General features: G+C 45.6%; 1 protein-coding gene across 4 annotated transcripts in view; it reads right to left on the bottom strand.

The window, feature by feature from the left end:
* Positions 1–12822, bottom strand: part of abi2b (abl-interactor 2b) — a 204512-nt gene that overhangs the window by 62817 nt on the left and 128873 nt on the right. The window lies entirely within an intron of this gene.

Below are 12822 nucleotides of genomic sequence, written 5' to 3'. Positions count from 1 at the left end.
AACAGGGAGTGCACTTAGGAGTTAAGCATGAAAGCAGAGGGACCTTTACTCTTGGGAGTTATCATTAGCAGTCCCTCGAACAAGGGTGACTTACTTCTGCACCAAAAGGAATAAGTTCAGATGTTTCAATGAAGGACCCGATATTCCAGTCCTGAACTCGAGGGATGGAAGATGCCTGCACGTGGATTTTTTTTGACGTGTGGTGACCGTTGCACGCCAGCCACCACACGGGCTTGACAGAGCTAGGCCTTTATCCAGTGACAAGGGTTAACCAGGGCGACTGGAGACCTGCTCTGCTGCACGGACGTAGAGCGCACACATATCGCAGTGTGGGCTAGCCCGTGCTGTCCCTGGGCCCTCGGCTCTTCTAGGCCCCCTACCCTCATTTGCTGCAGCTCTGCCACGATCTCTCGCCACTCCTCTGCCACAAACATTCGCCGCACCTCCGCCATGATCTCTCACCGCAGCTCCACACCAACGTTCGCCGCTCCTCCGCCAGAGGAGTTATACCGGTTGCTCGTTGATGGGCAGATCTGGGCACCAGAGCTCAAAAAGCCTCGACTCCCAAGCACCGTCCAGCTTTGCCAGATAGTTCAACTGAATCAAACAGTGAGGACATCAACCATACTAGCACGAAGATGGAACATGAGCTTAACATGAATCTACCATCTCTCTCTCTGACACTGACTTGTATATTACCAGCATTTTCTCTTCGTATTTCAGAATCCAATTCCCAGCTCATTTTACCGCATTAAAAGATACAGGCTCATTTTATTACGATTACCTTGAACAGGCACCGCCAACCAACCCTCAACTATGATGGACAATGGACTAAGCCACAAGACCAGAAAATTTCAGTTCGATTCTTGGTCTGTGATGAATTAGCTGACCTCAGCCAGGCCATGAACTGTGGCCACAGACATGATTCCAGGATGGTATGTTGCATCCCTGGAGCCAGGGTCAAGGATATCACTGAGTAGCAACAGAACATTGAGGGGAGGGGTGGGGGAGGGGGAAAGGGTGGACAACCAAAGGTCGTGGTCCATCGGTATCAATGACATCGGTAGAAAGAGGGAAGATGTCCTGCAATTTTAGGGAGCTAGGGAAGTGATTAATAAGCAGGACCTCAAAAAGTATTAATCTACGGATTGCTCCCGGTGCCATGAACTACTGAGTAATGAAATAGCAGGATAAAGCAGATTAATGCGTGGTTGGAGAGATGGTGCAGGAGGGAAGACTTTAAATTCCTGGACTTAAAAAAAAATTTGTTCATGGGATGTGGGCGTCGCTGGCAAGGACAGCATTTATTACCCATTATTAAATACCTTACAGAAGGTGGTGGTGAGCTGCCTTCTTGAACTACTATAGTAAGTGTGGTGAAGGTACTCCCAACAGTGCTGTTAGGGAGGGTGTTCCAGGATTTTGACCCAGCGACGATGAATGAACGGTGATATATTTCCAAGTCAGGATGGTGTGTGGTTTGGAGGGGTATTTGCAGGTGATGGTGTTCCCTCTACTAGATGCAGTGCAGCAACTCCCTGCTTGTTTGGGAGGTGCTGCACTGCATCTTGTAGACGGAACACACTGCAGCCATGGTGTGCCGGTGGTGAAGGGAGTGAATGTTGAAGGTGGTGGATGGGGTGCCAAGCAAGCGGGCTGCTTTATCCTCGATGGTGTCTTGAATGTTGCTGCAGCTGCACTTAGCCAACCAAGTGGAGAGTATTCCATCACACTCCTGACTTGTGCCTTGTTCGTGGTGGAAAGACTTTGCGGAGTCAGGTGGTGAGACACTCGCCGCAGAATACCCAGCTTCTGACCTGCTCATGTTGCCACTGTATTCATGTGGCTGGTCCAGTTAAGTTTTTGGTCAATGCTGATCCCCAGGATGTTAACGGTAGGTGATTTGGCAACAGGAATGTCATTTAATGTCAAGGGGCAGCAGGTAAAGTCTCACTTGTTGGAGATAGTCATTGCCTGGCACTTGTGGCGCAAATGTCACTTGTCCTGTTCTTGCTGCATGCGGGCATAGACGGCTTCATTATCTAAGGATTGAGAATGGAACTGAACGCTATGCAATCATCAGCAAACATCCCCAAATCTGACCACATTATGGAGGGATGTTCATGATGATCATTGATGAAGCAGCTGAAGATAATGGGACTAAAGGCGGACAAGTCCCCTGCACCTGATAGTTTACATCCTAGGGTCCTAAAAGAAGTGGCTGCAGAGATAGTGGATGCATGATTGTGATCTACCAAAATTCCCTGAATTCTGGGAGATTCCAGCGGATTGGAAAACCTCAAATGTAACGCCCCTATTTAAAAAAGGAGGCAGACAGAAAGCAGCAAACTATAGACCGGTTAGCCTAACATCTGACGGTGGGAAAATGCTGGAGTCCATTATTAAGGAAGCAGTAGCAGGACATTTGGAAAAGCATAATTCAACTGAGCAGAGTCAGCATGGTTTTATGAAAGGGAAATCATGTTTGACTAATTTGCTAGAGTTCTTTGAGGATGTAATGAGCAGGGTGGATAAGGGGGAACCAGTGGATGTGGTGTATTTAGATATCCAGAAGGCATTCAATAAGGTGCCACATAAAAGGTTACTGCACAAGATTAAAGTTCACGGAGTTGGGGGCAATATATTAGCATGGATAGAGGATTGGTTGGCTAACAGAAAACAGAGAGTCAGGATAAATGGGTCATTTTCTGGTTGGCAAACAGTGACTAGTGCAGTGCCGCAGGGATTGGTGCTGGGTCCTCAACTATTTACAATCTATATTAATGACTTGGATGAAGGAACTGAGTGTAATATAGCCAAGTTTGCTGATGATACAAAGATGGGTGGGAAAGCAAATTGTGAGGAGGACACAAAAAATCTGCAAAGGGATGTAGACAGGCTAAGTGAGTGGGCAAAAATTTGGCAGATGGAGTACTATGTGTGAAAATGTGAGGTTATCCACGTTGGCAGAAAAAAATAGAAAAGCAAATTATAATTTAAATGGAGAAAAATTGCAAAGTGCTGCAGTACAGAGAGATCTGGGGGTCCTTGTGCATAAAACACAAAAAGTTAGTATGCAAGTACAGCAAGTAGTCAGGAAGGCAAATGGAATGTTGGCCTTTATTGCAAGGGGGATAGAGTATAAAAGCAGACAAGCCCTGCTACAACTGTGCAGGGTATTGGTGAGGCCATACCTAGAGTACTGCGTAAAGCTTTGGTCTTTTTTTTTTTAAAGGATGATATACTTGCATTGGAGGCTGTTCAGTGAAGGCTCACTAGGTTGATTCCAGAGATGAAGGGGTTGACTTATGTAGATAGGTTGAGTAGGTTGCGCCTATACTCATTGGAGTTCTGAAGAATGAGAGGTGATCTTATCAAAACACATAAGATAATGAGGGGGCTCGACAAGGTGGATGCAGTGAGGATATTTCCACTCATAGCGGAAACTAGAAATAAGGGTCCGTCCATTTAAAACTGAGATGAGCAGTAATTTCTTCTCCATAAGAACATAAGAAATAGGAGCAGGAGTAGGCCATATGGCCCCTTGAGCCTGCTCTGCCATTCAATAAAATCATGGCTGATCTGATTGTGGACTCAGCTCCACTTCCCCGCCCGCTCCCCATAACCCCTTATCATTTAAGAAACTGTCTATTTCTGTCTTAAATTTATTCAATGTCCCATCATCCACAGCTCTCTGAGGCAGCGAATGCCACAGATTTACAACCCTCAGAGAAGAAATTTCTCCTCATGTCTGTTTTAAATGGGCGGCCCCTTATTCTAAGATCATGCCCTCTGGTTCTAGTCTCCCTCATCCTCTCTGCATCTACCATGTCAAGCACTCTCATAATCTTATACGTTTCGATAAGATCACCTCTCATTCTTCTGAATTCCAATGAGTAGAGGCCCAACCTCCTCAACCTTTCCTCATAAGTCAACTCCCTCATCCCTGGAATCAACTTAGTAAACCTTCTCTGAACTGCCTGCAAAGCAAGTATATCCTTTCGTAAATATGGAAACCAAAACTGCACGCAGTATTCCAGGTGTGGCCACACCAATACCTTATATAGCTGCAGCAAGACTTCCCTGCTTTTGTACTCCATCCCCTTTGCAATAAAGGCCAAGATTCCATTGGCCTTCCTGATCACTTGCTGTACCTGCAGACTAACCTTTTGTGTTTCATGCACAAGTACCCCCAGGTCCCGCTGTACTGCGGCACTTTGCAACCTTTCTCCATTTAAATAATAACTTGCTCTTTGATTTTTTTTCTGCCAAAGTGCACGACCTCACACTTTCCAACATTATACTCCAGCTGCCAAATTTTTGCCCACTCACTTAGCCTACTATGTCCTTTTGCAGATTTTTTTGTCCTCCTCACACATTGCTTTTCCTCCCATCTTTGAATCGTCAGCAAACTTGGCTACATTACACTCAGTCCCTTCTTCCAAGTCATTAAAATAGATTGTAAATAGTTGGGGTCCCAGCAATGACCCCTGCGGCACCCCACGAGATACTGGTTGTCAATCAGAGAATGAACCATTTATCCCGACTCTCTCTTGGCAAGCTAGCCAACCCCCTATCCAATCTAATACATTACCCCCAACCCCGTTAACTTTTATCTTGTGCATTAACCTTTTATGTGGCACCTTGTCAAATGCTTTCTGGAAGTCCAAATACACCACATCAGAGGATTATAAATCTGTGGAATTCTCTGCCCCAGAGAGCTATGGAGGCTGGGGAATTGAAAATATTTAAGGCAGCGATAAGGGAATAAAAGGTTATGGGGAACGGTCAGGGAAGTGGAGCTTAGTCCATGATCAGATCAGCCATGATGTTATTAAACGGTGGATCAGGCTCGAGGGGTCAAATGGCCTACTGCTGCTCCTATTTCTTATTTTCTTATAGTTGGACCTAGGTTACTGCCCTGAGGAATTCCAGCAGCAATGTCCTGGAGCTGAGATGATTGATCTCCAACAAACACAATCATCTTCCTTAGTGCTAGGTATGACTCCAGCCAGTGTAGAGCTTTCCCCGATTCCCATTTTTCTAGTTCTCCTTGATGACAAGGGCAGTCACTCTCACCTCACCTCTGGAATTCAGCTCTTTGTCCATGTCTGGACCAAGGCTGTAATGAGGTCTGGAGCCAAGTGGTACTGGCAGAACCCAAACAGAGCATCGACGAGCAGGTTATTGGTGAGTAAGTGCTGCTTGATAGTACTATTGATGACACCTTCCATCACTTTGCTGATGACTGAGAGTAGGCTGATGGAGTGGTGATTGGCCGATTAGATTCGTCCTGCTTTATGTGGACAGGACATACCTGGGCAGTTTCCACAATGCCAGTGATGTAGCTGTACTGGAACAGCTTGGCTAGAGGTGCGGCTAGTTCTGGAGCAAAAGTCTTAAGCACGACAGCCGGGATGTTGTCGGGGTCCATAGCCTTTGCTGTATCCAGTGTGCTCAGCCATTTCTTGATATCACGTGGAGTGCATCTAATTGGCTGAAGACTGGATTGTGTGATGGTAGGGACCTCAGGAGGCGGCTGATATGGATCAACCACTCGGCACTTCTGGCTGAAGATGGTTGCAAACGCTTCCGCGTTGTCTTTTACATTCATGTACTGGGCTCCGCCATCATTGAGGATGGGGATATTCCTGGCGCCGCCTCCTCCCATTATTTGTTTAATTATCCACCACCATTCACAACTGGATGTGGCAGGACTGCAGAGCTTTGATCTTAGCCGTTGATTGTAGGATCGCTTAGCCGTGTCTATAGCATGCTGCTTCCAGTGTGTAGCATGCATGTAGTACGGGGTTGCAGATTCCTCAGGTTGGCAACTCATTTTTAGGTACGCCTAGTGCTGCTTCTGGCTAGCTCTTCTGAACTCATCATTGAAGCAGGGTTGGTCCCTGGCTTGATGGTAATGGTAGATGAGGGATACAGATTGTGGTGGAATACAATTCTGCTGTTGCCGATGAAGGCCCACTGCACCTCATGGATGCCCAGTTTTGAGCCTCTAGATCTGTTTTCAATCTATCCCATTTAGCACGGTGGTAGTGCCACACAACACGATGGAGGGTGTTCTCAGTGTGAAGACGGGACTTCGTCTGTGGAGTGGTCCTTGCTACCAATGCTGTCATTGTCAGATGCATCTGCGACAGGTAAACTGGTGAGGACGAGGTCAAACAGACTTTTCCCTCGTGTTGGTTCTCACCCCACATGCCACAGGCCCAATCTGGCAAAATCATAGAAACATAGAAAATAGGAGCAGTAGTAGGCCATTCGGCCTTTCGAGCCTGCACCACCATTCAATATCATGGCTGATCCTCTATCTCAACACCATATTACCACTTTCTCCCCATACCCTTTGATGCCTTTTGTGTCTAGAAATCTATCTATCTCCTTCTTAAAAATTATCAGTGACTTGGCTTCCACAGCCTTCTATGGTACAGAATTCCACAGGTTCACCGCTCTCGAAGTGAAGAAATTTCTCGTCATCTCAGTCCTAAATTTCCTACCACGTATCCTGAGACTGTGACCCCCTTGTTCTAGATTTCCCAGCCAGGGGAAACAGCCTCCCCGCATCCAGTCTGTCCAGCCCCATCAGAATTTTCTACGTTTCAATGAGATCCCCTCTCATTCTTCTAAACTCTAGTGAATACAGACCTACTCGACCCAATCTTTCCTCATACGAAAGTCCTGCCATCCCAAGAATCATCCTGGTGAACCTTTGCTGCACTCCCTCAATGGCAAGTATATCCTTTCTTAGGTAACATAGAAACATAGAAAATAGGTGCAGGAGTAGGCCATTCGGCCCTTCGAGCCTGTACTGCCATTCAATGAGTTCATGGCTGAACATGCAACTTCAGTACCCCATTCCTGCTTTCTCACCATACCCCTTGATCCCCCTAGTAGTAAGGACTACATCTAACTCCTTTTTGAATATATTTAGTGAATTGGCCTTAACAACTTTCTGTGGTAGAGAATTCCACAGGTTCATCACTCTGGGTGAAGAAATTTCTCCTCATCTCGGTCCTAAATGGCTTATCCCTTATCCTTAGACTGTGACCCCTGGTTCTGGACTTCCCCAACATTGGGAACATTCTTCCTGCATCTAACCTGTCTAACCCCGTCAGAATTTTAAACGTTTCTATGAGGTCCCCTCTCATTCTTCTGAACTCTAGTGAATACAAGCCCAGTTGATCCAGTCTTTCTTGATATGTCAGTCCCGCCATCCCGGGAATCAGTCTGGTGAACCTTCGCTGCACTCCCTCAATAGCAAGAATGTCCTCCCTCAAGTTAGGAGACCAAAACTGTACACAATACTCCAGGTGTGGCCTCACCAAGGCCCTGTACAACTGTAGCAACACCTCCCTGCCCCTGTACTCAAATCCCCTCGCTATGAAGGCCAACATGCCATTTGCTTTCTTAACCGCCTGCTGTACCTGCATGCCAACCTTCAATGACTGATATACCATGACACCCAGGTCTCGTTGCACCTCCCCTTTTCCTAATCTGTCACCATTCAGATAATAGTCTGTCTCTCTGTTTTTACCACCAAAGTGGATAACCTCACATTTATCCACATTATACTTCATCTGCCATGCATTTGCTCACTCACCTAACCTATCCAAGTCACTCTGCAGCCTCATAGCATCCTCCTCGCAGCTCACACTGCCACCCAACTTAGTGTCATCCGCAAATTTGGAGATACTACATTTAATCCCCTCGTCTAAATCATTAATGTAAAATGTAAACAGCTGGGGCCCCAGCACAGAACCTTGCGGTACCCCACTAGTCACCGCCTGCCATTCTGAAAAGTACCCATTTACTCCTACTCTTTGCTTCCGGTCTGCCAACCAGTTCTCAATCCACGTCAGCACACTACCCCCAATCCCATGTGCTTTTACTTTGCACATTAATCTCTTGTGTGGGACCTTGTCGAAAGCCTTCTGAAAGTCCAAATACACCACATCAACTGGTTCTCCCTTGTCCACTCTACTGGAAACATCCTCAAAAAATTCGAGAAGATTTGTCAAGCATGATTTCCCTTTTACAAATCCATGCTGACTTGGACCTATCATGTCACCTCTTTCCAAATGCGCTGCTATGACATCCTTAATAATTGATTCCATCATTTTACCCACTACCGATGTCAGGCTGACTGGTCTATAATTCCCTGTTTTCTCTCTCCCTCCTTTTTTAAAAAGTGGGGTTACATTGGCTACCCTCCACTCCATAGGAACTGATCCAGAGTCTATGGAATGTTGGAAAATAACTGTCAATGCATCCGCTATTTCCAAGGCCATCTCCTTAAGAACTCTGGAATACAGTCCATCAGGCCCTGAGGATTTATCGGCCTTCAATCCCATCAATTTCCCCAACACAATTTCACGACTAATAAGGATTTCCCTCAGTTCCTCCTCCTTACTAGACCCTCTGACTCCTTTTATATCCGGAAGGTTGTTTGTGTCCTCCTTAGTGAATACCTCACCAAAGTACTTGTTCAATTGGTCTGCCATTTCTTTGTTCCCCGTTATGACTTCCCCTGATTCTGACTGCAGGGGACCTACGTTTGTCTTTACATATCTATAGAAGCTTTTGCAGTCCGTCTTAATGTTCCCTGCAAGCTTCCTCTCGTACTCTATTTTCCCTGCCCTAATCAAACCCTTTGTCCTCCTCTGCTGAGTTCTAAATTTCTCCCAGTCCCCGGGTTCACTGCTATTTCTGGCCAATTTGTATGCCACTTCCTTGGCTTTAATACTATCCCTGATTTCCCTTGATAGCCACGGTTGAGCCACCTTCCCTTTTTTATTTTTACGCCAGACAGGGATGTACAATTGTTGTAGTTCATCCATGCGGTCTCTAAATGTCTGCCATTGCCCATCCACAGTCAACCCCTTAAGTATCATTCGCCAATCTATCCTAGCCAATTCACGCCTCATACCTTCAAAGTTACCCTTCTTTAAGTTCTGGACCATGGTCTCTGAATTAACTGTTTTATTCTCCATCCTAATATAGAATTCCACCATATTATGTCAATCTTTCCCAAGTGGCCTCGCACAACGAGATTGCTAATTAATCCTCTCTCATTACACAACACCCAGTCTAAGATGGCCTCCCCCTAGTTGGTTGCCCGACATATTGATCTAGAAAACCATCCCTTATGCACTCCAGGAAATCCTCCTCCACCGTATTGTTTCCAGTTTGGTTAGCCCAATCTAAATGCATATTAAAGGAGACCAAAACTGCACACAATACTCCAGGTGTGGTCTCACCAAGGCCCTGTATAACTGTAGTAAGACATCATTGCTCCTGTACTCAAATCCTCTTGCAAAGGCGGCCAACATACCATTTGCCTTCCTAACTGCTTGCTGCACCTGCATATTTGCTTTCAATGACTGGTGTACAAGGATACCCAGGTCCCTTTGTACATCGACATATCCCAAGCTATCACCATTTAAATAATACTTTTGTCTTTATGTTTATCATACCAAAGTGGATAACTTCACATTTATCCACGTTATACTGCACCTGCATTGTGTTTGCCCACTCACTCAACCTATCTAAATTGCCTTGCAGCGTCTTTGCATCCTCCTCACAACTCAAAATCCCACCTAGTTTTCTGTCATCAGCAAACTTGAAATATTACATTTAGTTCCCTCATCCAAATCATTTATATCGAAACAGAGAAAATAGGTGCAGGAGTAGGCTATTTGGCCCTTCGAGCCTGCATCACCGTTCAATAGGATCATGGCTGATCATTTCCTCAGTACCCCTTTCCTGCTTTCTCTCTATTGTGAATAACTGGGGCCCAAGCACTGATCCCTGTGGTACCCCACTAGTCACTGCCTGCCACCCTGAAAAAGACCCTACTCTCAGTTTCCTGTCAGTTAACTAATTTTCAATCCATGCCAGTATATTACCCCAAAATCCTATATGCTTTAATTTTGCACACTAACCTCTTATGTGGGACTTTATTCAAATACACTACATTCACTGGTTGTCCCTCATCTATTCTATGTTACATCCTCAAAAAAATTCCAATAGGTTTGTCAAACACGATTTTCCTTTCAAAAATCCATGCTGACTTTGTCTAATCCCATTGATAGTTTCTAAGTATCCCATTATCACATCCATTATAATAGACTCTAGCATTTTCCCTACTACTGATGTTAGGCTAACCGGTCTGTAGTTCCCTGTTTTTGTTCTCTCCCTCCTTTTTTTAAAAAATAGTGGGGTTACATTTGCCACCCTTCAAACTTCAGGAACTGTTCCATAATCTACAGAATTTTGGAAGTTGACAACCAAATGCATCCACTATTTCCATGGCTACCTCTTATTGTAGTCTGGGATGCATATCATCAGGCCCTGGGGATTTATCAGACTTCAGTAACCATTAGTTTCTCCAGCACTATTTTCTTACTAATAATCATTTCCTTTAATTCCTCTTGCTCACTAGTCCCTTGGTTCTCTCGCATTTCTGGGATGTTATTTGCATCCTCTTCCGTGAAGTTGGCAGTCGGAGGAGCTTGCGGGAGCGGGAGGATCGAGGCCTATAAAAGGCCAGCTACAGATCGGGAGGAACAGCAGTCAGAGGACCTAGCTGGTGCAGGAGCAAAAAGTTAAAATCAAAATCGAAGTGTTACGTCACAGCCAAGCGGGTAAGTGATTGGTGAGTATTTTTTCTTTTTCTTTTCTTATCTGTAGGAAACCTTTGGCATTGTTGCAAAATTAAATTAATCTAAGGGTTAAGTCATGGCAGGAGAGCCCAGAGCCGTGTCATGCTCCTCCTGTGCTATTTGGGAAGTCAGGGACACTGGCTACTATGTGTGCGGGAAGTATGTCCAGCTGCAGCTTCTGTCAGACCGCATTGCGGCACTGGAGCTGCGCATGGGTTTACTCTGGAGCATCCGCGATGCTGAGGACGTCGGGGAGTGCACATTTAGTGAGTTGGTCACACCACAGGTAAAGGTTACACAGGCAGATAGGGAATGGGTGACCATCAGGAAGAGCAGGGGAAGGAAGGTAGTGCAGGGGTTGCCTGCAGTCACCTCCCTCCAAAGCAGAAATACCGTTTTGGATACTGTTGAGGGAGGTGGCTCATCAGGGGAAGGCAGCAGCAGCCAAGTTCATGGCACTGTGGGTGACTCTGCTGCACAGTAGGACAGGAAAAAGAGTGGGAGAGCTATAGTGATAGGGGATTCTATTGTAAGGGGACAGGCATTTCTGCGGCTGCAAACGAGACTCCAGGATGATACGTTGCCTCCCTGGTGCAAGGGTCAAAGGTGTCTCGGAGCTGCTGCAGGGCATTCTGGAGGGGGAGGGTGAACAGCCAGCTGTCATGGCGCATATAGGTACCAACAATATAGGTAAAAAAACAGGATGAGGATCTACAAGCTGAATTTAGGGAGCTAGGAGTTAAATTAAAAAGTAGGACCTCAAAAGGTAGTAATCTCGGGATTGCTACCTGTGCCACATGCTAGTCAGAGTAGGAATAGCAGGATAGTTCAGATGTCTACGTGGTTTGAGGAATGGTGCAAGGGGGAGGAATTCAAATTCCAGGGACATTGGAACCGGTGGGACCAGTACAAACTGGACAGTCTGCACCTGGGCAGGACGGGAACCAATGTCCTAGGCGGAGTGTTTGCTAGTGCTGCTGGGGAGGGATTTAAACTAATATGGCAGGGGGATGGGAATCTATGCAGGGAGGCAGAGGGAAGTAAAAAGGGGGCAGAAGCAAAATACAGGAAGGAGAAAAGTAAGAGTGGAGGGCAGAAAAACGAAGGGCAAAAATCAAAAAGGGGCACATTACAACATAATTCTAAAAGGACAAAGAGTGTTAAAAAAACAAGCCTGAAGGCTCTGAGTCTCAACCCGAGGAGCATTCGTAATAAGATGGATGAATTAACTGCGCAGATAGCTGTTAACGGATATGATATAATTGGGATTACGGAGACATGGCTCCAGGGAAACCAAGGCTGGGAACTCAACATCCAGGGGTATTCAATATTCAGGAAGGATAGACAGAAAAGAAAAGGAGGTGGGGTAGCGTTACTGGTTAAAGAGGAGATTAACGCAATAATAAGAAAGGATATTAGCTTGGATGATGTGGAATCTATATGGGTAGAGCTGCGAAACATCAAAGGGCATAAACATTAGTGGGAGTTGTGTGCAGACCACCAAACAGTAGTAGTGAGGTTGGGGATGGCAGTAAACAGGAAATTAGGGATGCGTGCAATAAAGATACATCAGTTATCATGGGTGACTTTAATCTACATATAGATTGGGCTAAACAAACTGCTGGCAATACTGTGGAGGAGGATTTCCTAGTGCATAAGGGGTGGTTTTCTAGACCAATATGTCGAGGAACCAACTAGAGAGCAGGCCATCCTAGAACTGGGAGAGGATTAATCAGCAGTCTTGTCATGCGAGGCCCCTTGGGGAAGAGTGACCATAATATGGTAGAATTCTTCATTAAGATGGAGAGTGACACAGTCAATTCAGAGACTAGGGTGCTGAACTTAAAGGAAGGTAACTTTGATGGTATGAGACGTGAATTGGCTAGGGTAGGCTGGCGAATGATCCTTAACGGGTTGACGGTAGATAGGCAATGGCAGAGATTTAAAGATCACATGGATGAACTACAAAAATTGTACATCCATGTCTGACGTAAAAATAAAACGGCGAAGGTGGCTTAACTGTGGCTAACAAGGGAAATTAGGGATAGTGTTAAATCCAAGGAAGAGGCATAAAAATTGGCCAGAAAAAGCAGCAAACCTGAGGACTGGAAGAAATTTAGAATTCAGCAGAGGAGGACAAAGA

The sequence above is a fragment of the Pristiophorus japonicus genome, chromosome 3 (assembly GCF_044704955.1).
Source record: "Pristiophorus japonicus isolate sPriJap1 chromosome 3, sPriJap1.hap1, whole genome shotgun sequence".
In the NCBI taxonomy this organism is placed as follows: domain Eukaryota; kingdom Metazoa; phylum Chordata; class Chondrichthyes; family Pristiophoridae; genus Pristiophorus; species Pristiophorus japonicus.
Note: the sequence above shows the minus strand (reverse complement) of the source record. Positions and strands in the feature narration are given on the sequence as shown.